Genomic DNA, 12,211 nt, shown 5'->3' on the forward strand with positions numbered 1-12,211 from the left:
AAGCCACTGATTTTTGTCAGGAAAGCTCTGGAAGGGAGAATTTAAATTTCGCACCCGAGGATGGTCCCTCGATGACTGCATGCGTTTAGTGCCACTGCCCGGGGAAAATTTCTACCTTTCGTTCTTAGTTACATTTTTGGAAGTCAAGATCCTTTCAGAGGGGCAAAGCAGCATGTTGAGTCTGACCTACAGTGTGACGTGGGCAGCTGTGGCTCAGCAGCAGTCCTGTGGTAGCCTCTGGCCCCAGCATTTAGGGTTGAGTGGGAGGAGTAAACTCTGACACTTATCTAAGAGCCCCAGGACCTTTCGGACACCAGTTGGGGGTCAGGGCTCACTCCAGGGAAAGCTAGCAGCAGGGTCCAGGGCAGGTCCAATTGGAACATTCCAGATGGACTCTTCAGAAAGGTGGGCTTCTTGCATCTTTTGTATCCCTGTAGCCTAACAGCAGGCTAGTCAACTAGGCCACGTTGGCATCATTTGCTGTGGGTTTGGCTTAACAATCCCATAGTGTCCTGCTCTGCCAAAATCCAACATGGCAGAATCTTTGTTCCTCAGTCAAAATCTTTGGGGCACCCCTAAGGCATGGCTAGGAAAATGAGGAATTCCCCCAGCTCACCAGTTATGAAACTGATTTTCCTACCACTAGGTCTGGTGCCACGCTGGCTACTTGGACAATGCAAGGTGCAGACTTAGGTGTGAGTTACATCTGCCTGTGACAGGATATTCCTCTTTAAAGCTTGTGCAGTAGTAAGCACATCCACAGGACATCCTCTCAGGAGTAGGTCACACCTTCTTTCATTCAAGACCCTTTCGTTCCCTTTCCTGGGAGCCATTCACACCTCCCACCAGGCTGCAAGGTGATAGTTTGGTTTTAACTCTGAAAAGGCTATTAGATGCTTTAGGCAGAAAAATGACAACTTTCTAAAAGTGGCATTTTTAACTATTGCAATTTAAAATCTAACTTGACAATCAGATTGGATTTTAAATTCATTATAATTTGAGTCCTTGAACCATGGTTTTAGTTATTCCTAAACTGAAGTTATGTGAAAAACGGCTGGTGATTTTTCCCTGCCAAGACATGTAGAACTTAACACATGCCCTACTTTTTAAATATGATGCACCCTGCACCTGAGTGCCTTCAGGGCTTAATTTAGGGGCAACATCTGTATTAAAAAGGAAAGTTTATAGCTCACAAAAGGTTTATTTTGCAAGGTCAAACTTGCAGCTTAAAAAATGCACATTCAGGCTGCAGTGGTAGACCCGAAGACAAGCTTTACATTACTTTAGTGATGGCACAATAGATGCAACTGTCTACCAGTGACATTTAACTTATAGGCCCTGGGTACATAGAGTGCAGTATTCTAGGGACTTATAGGTAAATTAAATATGCCAGTCAGGGATTAGCCAATTGTACGCTTATGTTAGGGGTCAGAGCACATGCACTGAGACCTGATTAGCATTACCCCAGTGTAACAGAGTCTACAAATCAGCAGCATCAGCCAAGAAATATTGGGGTAATCATGCAAAAAGAGGTATTTTTTACAATGGCACAGATGTACTCTTCAGAGGACACAATCTCTTTTTGCAGACTTTGATTTGTATTCAGAGGAAGGATTAAGCTTTTGCCTAAAGCAGCTGTTTCTTCATTGAACTTGGTAAATGAATGTTACACTTCTTGCAAATTCTCCAGCAGCACAAACAGCTATGAGATCACTTAGCTCATCGTACCTTCCTCATTTCTGACTGCCTGTATCAAAACCTCAAATGCCGTTAGCATTTACATCAGGCACTCCACTAGTTCCTGTTTGTTAACCTTCATCGTCATTGCTTTGGCAGTGCAGCCTCTCTTCTTTTGTAGTATGTAATTATTGAAAGACATGCACATGGCTTACCATGTACACTGGTTTGTGGCAAAGTGAGCATTCTGCAATGTGATCCTTTGTGAGGACTAAGTGTAACAAAGTCACAAACTATGGAGGAGAGCTTTCTTGTAGCTGGTGGTGTTTGCCTTTCTTGAGGGTGGGCTGAGACTGCCATAGGGTTGATGGTAGATGCTACAGGTTTTAGGTTCTTGAAAAGATTGAAACTAGTAGTTTTGTGATTCTGTATGATGCATAGCAGGTTGAATAGAGATGACCTGCTCTTACTCTTACTCCACTATCCACATGAACAACGACTAGTTCATCATATTTCTCACTTCTAAGGCTTTCAGGAGGACATGGAGAAGATGGGGAAGTACTCTTTCTTTTCCTTTTCCTGTGAAATCATGAAGGCGATGTGTCCAAAAGAGGAACAGTCACAACAACATCTTGCTTTGAAGCACATGCTCTGCTCCTACATCTGAAAGATCAGGTGTAGCAGACTGGGTCGATGTTCAGTTTCTTGTGAAGAAGATTTGTTTTGCTGCTAGGAAAGATACATTTTAGACTCACTTCCAGTAGCCATAACTGCAGTCACTGCAGTGATGAGTGACACAGGTTTTGATTTGGGTGGTGGTGGAACCATTGTTAATCCAGGGGTTATGCTCTATTCAGCCATATGTCATGTTGCCAGAAACAGGATTAGGGCTTGTTGAGATTGGTGGTAACTTCTCCTCACTGGACACTTTCTTGGTAGGAACCCTCTTCTTTGGGGCCATCTTCTTTACTTCTTGTATGAGTCAGCAGCTTAAGCAGATGAACTTCGCAGAGAAGTCTCTGGATTCTGATGTTACTGTCAACTAATTCACATACTTCTTTCCTTCTTATTATGGTGATATCTCGTGCGCCTGCAGGGAATAAAATATATTCAGGAAGACAATAGCATTTGGGTAATCTAGTCTATGTAATAGAAGTCATTATCATCATAAATGCTTAACAATAAGGTACCTATGCTTGGATTGGCCTCATCTAAAGAGTTAGCAAAGATTTTTACACGTAATATGTGATTTCATAAAGAGCCACAAGTTTTGATGACAGACAGAGGTTCTCAACTTATCTCCAAAATTTGGTTTGCTTTCTGAAAACTCATCTACGTACTGGATATCATCCATGTGTAAACGGGCATAGAGAACAACTAAATCAAGGTGTTTCACAACATCTGCGGTATTCAATGTTATTGCAGGATGTTTGAAGTAACAAATGTAAACAACAGAACAATCCCAAAAGCAATTGATTAAACAACTCTTTATAATTGTATCACAGTTTATTATTTAACATTATTTTGTCATATGAGAGATAATTTATTGTATTTGATTAATTAAAACCATTACAAAACTATACGTAAAAAATACAAACTTAATAAGACAAGAGAAATACTTTTCTAAAAACGTAAAAGTCTCTATTGTGAAAGTGCCATGCTCAGCTTCTTCTCAAGGAGTTCAAATGTCTGTGCTAAAAGTTTCCAACTGAGTACGTTTAACCTTCCTTATGCGGGTTTTGCTTTTGAACGGGGCACAACACTCCCTTGCTTGGATTCTACTAGGGACAGGAATTTCACTAGCTTCCCATTTAGCTGAGAGTCCTTGGAGTCGAAGCATGCAATCACGGCCTGTCTCTGACTTCGAATCCCTCTTTCATTACAGTGTACTTTGAGTAGTACTAACCTTTCCTCATTTAATTTAGAGCAGATAAGGTCTACCATGTCCTCAGTACCATTCCCACAGAGTTTGCATGTGTTGCCACATTTCTCCCTCAGCCAGGGTGGGAGGTGTGGAATGGCTGGCAGGATTCCTAGCCTGCATTTTAAGAATTGTTCTTTGGTCTTCCTGGAATACCCCAAATTGAAGTATGCCTGAGACCCAAGTGAAATGTAGCCATATTGGTATCATCCATATGGCTCCTGCGGGCAAAGCAGATTTGTTTTCGACAAGGGAGATTTTCTTAACTACCTTTTTTATGACTTATTTAAAGAGCAAATGGGTAGTATGAGTTTTCCATAGGTCGACTAGCCAGGTAGCAGGAAGTGAGTCCTCCAAATACTTTTTGGCTGGTGAGTTGGATATGTTGCAAAGTTCTTGCCAGAGCTGGTGGTTCAGTGCATTCTGGGGAGATTTCTTGATGTTGTGCCAGCACATTATATAGAAACCTTGCCTTGCCAGAAGTTGTTAGGTTAGGCCGAACTACAGTTGAATCTGAGCAGGTGAAGAATAAGTTGGAACTTTAAACATAACTCTATAATTTGTCATATGGTATACTCATGTTTATCATGTTTACAATGAAGCTGTAGGGCACACTGCTGTGCATGTTGGGTCTTTTACACCCTGGGATCTAGCTTCTTTCAATTTATTTCACAAGTTCAGGCAGGACTCATTCCAGCACTGCACTCTAAGTTTGTTTCAATTTTTTGCATTTTCCAAATAACCTTTGTTGACATTGTGTAATTGAGTGCACCTCAACCTTTTTTTCAATTAGTACTTTCCGAGTGACACAGCTCTTCCTGGATAAATACTTAATGGTTTATCCAGTTTTATGTTTTTCCTGCATTCTGTTGTTTAATATCTTTTCTCAATAACTGTACAGAAAGAGCAATACCTGACCAAAAAGAACCTCAATCTGGCCTTCTTGTACGACCCCGACACAGCTTTTGGAAGAGTGAGTTATGCAACCTCTCTATGTATTCTGTGTAAATAGGAAACCATGCTTGCATAATGCAGCACAAAGGCATGAATGCGCACTGACAAAGTTGACATTTTGAGAAAACGCCTTCAGTATTGCCCTGCATCTAGGTCCAAATTTTCCACGGTCTTGCACAAATGCTCAAAGGCTGAGGTGCCACTATGCTGCGTACAGAAATCCTCACTGCTTAATACAATGGAGATGGAAAGCTTGGTGCACTGTACTGCAAACAATGTCCTTCAGAGGATACAAGGATGCTTAAAAGCTAGAGATGGACTATACTACCAACAGATGTCCTCATAGAAGAGTACAATGTAGATGGAAAACCTGTTACACTCTACAACCAACAGAGGTCATCACAGAAGAGTACATTGGAGATGAAGATGGAAAGCTGAAGTTGCAGTATACTACACAGGGGTTATATGATATAATATCAGCAAATTAAACATCAATTTACCACAATAGTGGAAAAAATATTGATTACTAAAATATAACCATCCCATAGATAACCAACAAAAACCCAAACATCACAAAATAAATGTTGCTCATAAACATATCAAAAATAGGTAATATTGATAATAGCAATATTGATAAACAAAATATTGCAAATTGAATAAATACATGCAAAATAAATAAAATATCAAAAACACAAATATAGCAAATAATATTGCCTGAATAATAATAATATAATATCATGCAAATTATTTTTAATAATCCATACAGTATAAAATAACTGGAAAAAATATAACACTAACATTTTAGTGCACCTGTATTCTAGAAGAAATATAGGGTCAGATGTATGACTCTCTAATTTGCGAGTCGCAAATTGCGTCGGATTGGCGACTTGCAATTTGCGACTCGCAAATTGGGATGTATAACAGTGTCTCAGACAATGTTTGCGATTCCTAATTGCATGCCTCATGAATATTAATGAGGCTGTCGCAATTTGTAACCCCATTAGGAATGGCTAGCACTCCCATGAATGGTGGCCTGCTGGGGTCAGCAGATTATTAATCAATTACTAAACAAACCACATAAACTAATACAGCGTAAAAATAATTTACAATACAGTAAAATAATTACAAACATTAGAAAATTATACCAAATACATGAACAAAAATATTTATAAATTTAAAATACATTAAATGTTTTATATATATTATAGTCATAAAAAAGCGCAAGGCATTCAAATTTCAGCGGGACAAGATTGATTACCAACAGGGTCGTATCTTTACTTTCGCAAGGAAATTTGATGCCATCAAAGCTTCTAGAGTACCAGCAGCGCAGCCCCCCTCTGTTACGAATCCGAATGCTAAACAAACACCTCAATTAGCATCCTCAGTATCGGACCTCAGCTCATTACCTTGTGGTAAATATTTCGTTACCGGTACTATTTTTTATGCGGTAAAGTCTATTAAGAATAACTCATTAAATGAGAGGCAGAATCCGTGGTATTAGAGGGTTTAAAAAGGCTATACAAAGGAATACAATTCGAATTGTGGGCCTTCTATTCCATCACCACGAAAGTTCAGGAAGGAAGGAACATATATTATAGACAGGTAATCATTTTTATAGAAAAGGCATTACAGTAAAACAGATGCAGTAGGCGTATCAACTGATAAGAAAAATAAACTATGCATGCGTAACTAGAATAGGCGTAACTAGACAACGTCATCATACATGATGTCATACGTGGGTGGATCCATAAGAGAATCCTGCAATGTCAGCAGAAATATTTGGCAGAGATGCGTGCGCAGCCGCATGACGTGTGATTGACGTGCAACTAGAGGGAGAAAGGGACTTGACATTTAGCTCTACATGTGGAGACAAAAGTCTGGGGTTATGTCAACCTAATCCCAAATCATATCTAATATCCTATGTTTAAAGAACTGTGTTATCCAAAAAGAGAGGTCTCTTAGGATAGAATCTTATTCTATACTGACTATACTGACTAGTGCGTGTACAAGCGTCTAAGTGTCTACACTAGATGCGAGGGGGTAGGAATATTCCATGGTAACAGGGCTATGAATTACTTGCATGAGGGCAGCGAGGCCTGGCCCTGTGCACGGTAGCTGGAGGAATGTTTACCTAAACTACTAGACAGGAATGCATCGGATGAGGAACAAAGGAGATAATCTTGAAGGTGAAATACAGTTTTTGGCAGGCGACGGGCTGGATCAGGCACCGTTAGCCGCGCAGGGAGTAAGACAAAGTTCATGGTCACAGATGCGGGCTCAGACTGGAGCTTTCAGAGGCAGAAGGCAGAAAAGGCTTGATGACAGAATTCGGGCCTACTCGCCTGAATCTGTAGAAATGTGGAAAGTGAACCACACAAAGTCGGTGGCCTTTCATACTTAGAAAAGGAATATCTGACCCATTCATGGCGGATCTGAAAGAGGACATGTTGACGGTGGACGCACATATATTTGCGTCTTCAGAACTGGAGCAGGAGGGAACATACATGTACGTATAGCATGTACATGGAGCCGTTGGGGTCTACGATAGGGGACATAACTGATCACAAAATTCATATTTCCTCATTCCCTCCTTGTCCCCTTCGGACCCTTAGGAGATATCGATCTTCATCAATCCATCGATCTGTTCATATAGCATCATTTGTTCTTCTTTCTTCTTCCGGGATCTCGAACGAAAACTTGGATGTGGGATACACGAGGTGGCACACAGACCACAAATTGCTGGCCCACATTGTAGACATAAGCAGCAACTGAATAGTATGAGAAAGCCAATACCTAGGAAGGAGAGCATTCTCCATCCCCAGGCTGACAACACGCCCCAGAACCAACCGGACCAAGTCCAGGTGCCTGGACTCTGGTGTATCTGGCTTACAATCTTATGAAGGCGGGTTATGGCTTTATATACTGACGGCGAATTTTCTGGTATGAAAATGCAACAACTTGATCCGATGACCCTACAAGCTCCGCCCCTATCGGCCAGGATGACGTCAAGGACAAGACGATTTTGAAGCACAACAATCCGCATAGCAGACTGCTCTTCTGTTAAATTGCCTAAGGCGGAAATAGTTTCGTTCACTACTGCTTCAAGGGTTCTGGTTAGTCTACGTATCAGCTTACTATTAGTGACTGTACCTATATAAGGAAAGAAACCTTTATTGAAATCTGTGTATTTTTCCCATGCTGTTTCAGTGTAATCAACAATTGGGAGATCTCTCTACTGTCTATTGTGTACTAAATGGGTATTTCTATGATAATCAGGAGGGGCTAGGAAAACAGGTGGTAGGAGGAATGCTATGTAACAGGTACCATCCCAATCTAAAGGTAGGCGTATATATGCGGTCTGGCCACATATAAAGTAGGAATGACGAGAAGCTCTAAATGTAGACTTGCCTTGATCACTGAATTGTATTACAGTGGTGCATTTACTATGGCCCATGTGTATGGAGCCATTCTTTCTTATACATAATTCCCCTTTTACTGGGAATACGGACATGGCGGGCAAGATTGGTGTAGCTTCAGATTCAACGTTCAGGATCATGAGGTTAAGTATAAAATTACCTAATCCATATACTTCATTTTCTAGATCAGTTCCTGTTCTTCTGGGAAGTCCCTCCTTGTTAGGGTAGCAGACTTTAAGCAAAACTAAGTTCAGGTTTCCCCATACCCAGTTGTCTTGATAAACTGCGGAATTTGAATCTAGGGAATTAATCAAACTAAACCATGCTCCACAGGAGCCATTGTGTGTGAACGGATAGGGAAAGAGGGGCAAAACTCCCTTATAGTTCTGATAGGGAGGGAGTCGGCCACATATCCAACAATTTGTGGCATTGCTGGTTTGATGAGAATGATGTAGCATACTAATGAATGTGTTATTGCGCAGCGCAAATCTATAAGACAATTCATGTGGAGGTAATTCACTAAAAGAATGTTCTGCAGTTATATTATAAGCATGCTTAGGAATAGGGTAATACATATGCAATAGGATGCTGACAATGATGATCAAAAGACTTAGAGAAAACAAAATTAATAATGTTACTGTACAATGACTACGAAATGATTTACAATACGCATGCTTTTTGAGCAGCATTTGATTATTTCTTTCTCTATTCCGGTCCAGAGGATACATGTCAAAGACAAATTCAACCGATTCACCTTGGAGAGGACTTAAACAATCAAATTGTCTGACTTACTGGACCTCAATTTTAGTTTATATAGTTCTGAGTTCGATTGCTCAACAAAGGGGAGCTTTGAGTCTGTCTGTGAGGGAATACAGGGTTGAGTCTCTACATTGGATGGTAGTCCATAAAATTTCTTGATATGACTCGAGTGCAACCACCCTTTTCTTCCTTCGATTTTCACAGCTGTCCTTGTGGTAAGTAAAACCAACTTCGGTGACTTCCACCTCGGATCCAGTTGGGTCTTCCGGTCGAAATTCCTGACTAAAACCAGATCCCCAGGAACCACGTCATGGGGTTTCGCCTCAGTATTGTCGGGAAAAGCTGCGGATACCTGTGAACGACAAGATTGTAGTGCAGACATCAAGGAAGCCAGGTAATCTGTCAGCATATTACAGTCAACGTCAGTTATTTTACGAGGTATAGGCGTCCCCCACATATTTGGTGGTCTACCGAAGATCACCTCATACGGGGATAGCCCTGTTCGAGAATGTGCTACCATTCTCATGTAAAAGAGCGCAACTGGTAAGGCTACTATCCAGTCGACACCTTTCTCTCTACATATTTTGGACAATCTAATTTTCAGAGTTTGATTATGGCGTTCCACGAGACCTGCCGCCTCGGGATGTCGGACACAGTGAAACTTCCATTGATAGCCTAATAGAAGGGAAACGTGTTTCATCAGTTCGGATGAGAACGGCTGGCCGTTATCTGAGTAGACAACACGTGGTAAACCGTACCGTGGGAAGAATTCTCGAACTAACTGTTTGGCAGTAGTCGGGGCAGTGTAATCTGAAACCGGGTATGCTTCTGTCCAACGGGAAAGAGCACAGACAACTACGAGAACATATTTGAATCCTCGACATCGTTCCATCTGGATATAATCCATCTGGAGGACTTCAAAAGCATGATCGGGAGTTTGGAATCCACCCTGTTCTACGGGGATGCTTTTACCTGGATTAAACTGACAACATATCATACAGGTACGAACTTTTTGTTTAGCTGCGGCTCGCAAGTGTTTGTTGAACCAAATGTGTTGAATGCTGTCTAGCATAGCTTTTTCTCCTAGGTGCGCTGGACTATGTATTGTGTTAATGATGACTTGGACCATTGAGTCGGGAAGAAACCATATAGATTTTTCCTTCGTCATCCATCCTTAATCTGTTTGGATCCCTCCTAATTCAGTCCATTTATTTATTTCTTCTGGTGTAGCATGTGTCTGTATGTCAATTACATCAAGGGCGGGATCCTTAACTGTCATGCAATGTGTTGGTGTCAGGACTATTGTCTTTGTCATGTCAGTTGTGTGAGTCTGATTCTGAGCAGTCTGTTTAGCTGTTCTGTCAGCTAGGTCATTACCCTGAGAAATAATATCGGTAACTTTTGTGTGGGCTTTGCATTTCATAATCGATATTGCAGTAGGTAAATGAATCGCGTCTAATAGAGCTTGAATGAGGGGTCCGTGTTGTATGTGGGCACCGTGAGAAGTTAAGTAACCTCTCTCCCGCCACAAGACGCCGAAGTCATGGACGACTCCGAATGCATAACGTGAATCTGTGTATATGTTGACTTTTTTGTTTGTGGCTTGAATACAGGCTTGTGTTAGAGCGATGAGCTCTGCTGCTTGAGCTGACAAAGTGTTAATACAATTTGTTTCAATGACTTCAGTGTCTGTTGTGACTGCGTAAGCGGCCACTAACTCTCCTGTACTTGTTCTCATACATGACCCATCTACATATAATGTCAAGTCTGGATCTGTCAAAGGGATATCTGTCAAGTCTTGTCTGGGTTTCGTCGTGATAGTAATGACTTCGACACAATCATGTGCCAATGGATCTGTTCCGCCTACTGGTAACAGTGTGGCAGGATTTAACGTATTACAACGTCTGATTTCTATGTGTGGCTGAAACAATGTTAATTCATAACCGGTGAGTCTTGCTATAGTCAAGTGTTGTGTTTGTGTGCGGTTCAAGAGAACCTCTACTGCGTGTGGTACTTGTACTGTCAATTGATGTCCTAACACTATGGCATCGCTTTGTCGGATTGCTAAAGCTGTTGCTGCCACTGATTTTAGGCACGCTGGAAGTGCCTGCGCTACTGGATCTAATGTACTAGAGAAATAAGCACATGGCTTGTGTGATCCTGCTTGTTCCTGAGTGAGTACTGACAAAGCAGTACCTTCGCGTTCTGTAACAAAGAGTGTAAACTGTTTACTGTAACATGGTGTTGCTAGGACAGGTGCTTGACATAAAGCTTTTTTTAAGCTTTCAAAGGCATGTGTATGTTCTGGAGTCCAAGGGAGGACCGTCGATGTGGCTGCCTCCTGTGTTGTCAACTGGATGAGTGGTTTTGCTAGAAATGCATATTGAGGGATCCACTGCCTACAGTATGAAGTGAGGCCTATAAAAGCCCGCACCTCCTTTTGTGTCTTGGGTGGTGGCATGTTAGCAATTAACTGGATGCGATCGGGTGTAAGCTGCCTTCCCTCCTTGGACAGCGAGTGCCCAAGGTAAACAACTCGCTGGACACAGAATTGCAGCTTGGAAGGGGACACCTTGTGCCCCTTGTCGGCCAGAAATTTTAAAACCGTCAGTGACGCTTTTTCACATTCATGTTCGCTTCGGGCGGTGATCAGCAGATCATCGACATATTGAAGCAAGGCAGTGTTAACTGGCATGTGTATACTGTCAAGTTCTCGTTTCAGTGCTTGGCTATAGATGCTGGGGCTTTCTGTAAATCCTTGAGGTGCGCGTGTGAATTTAAAACTTCGTCCATTTAAACTAAAACCGAAAAGATATTGACTTTCTGGATCAATTGGGACACTAAAGAAAGCATTCTTGAGATCAATTACAGTAAAAAACGTTGCTTCTGAGTCAATAGCTGTGAGTAATGAGGAGATATCTGGGACCACAGGGTATTGTGGTACAATACATTTATTCAATTCGCGCAGATCAATAACTAATCGATATACTGGTGGTGCTTTTGGATCCGTTCTTTTAAGAATCGGAATTATCGGGGAATTACATACATTGGAGTCAGTTTCGACAACCACTCCTTGGGCAATAAGCTCGTCAATGATTTGCAGTAAAGCCACTACAGCATCTGGTGGTAACTTGTATTGTCGCATTCGTGGTAATACTATTCCTGATTTCAGTGTAACTCGATATGGTGTAATGTTCATGCAACCAACATCAGTGGGGCCTTGTGCCCATAAATGTGTAGGAAAATTCTGCAGTCGGTGATCCATGTCTCTGGATACGTAGTGACCTTTAAAGTCACGTAAAAATAGTCGTACTCCTTCCGGAGAGCAACATATTATGGCTCCTAGAGCTTTCAATGTTTTTATACCTAACAAGTTTTCTGGACATGATTTAGTAAGCAATAAATCTGTGGTACGTGTTAATGGACCGACTGTAAGTGGAAGAGGTTGTGTTACGTCATTAATTATAGGTTTTCCTGAGAATCT

Source organism: Triturus cristatus, chromosome 2_2, assembly GCF_964204655.1.
Source record: "Triturus cristatus chromosome 2_2, aTriCri1.1, whole genome shotgun sequence".
Classification (NCBI taxonomy): Eukaryota; Metazoa; Chordata; class Amphibia; order Caudata; family Salamandridae; genus Triturus; species Triturus cristatus.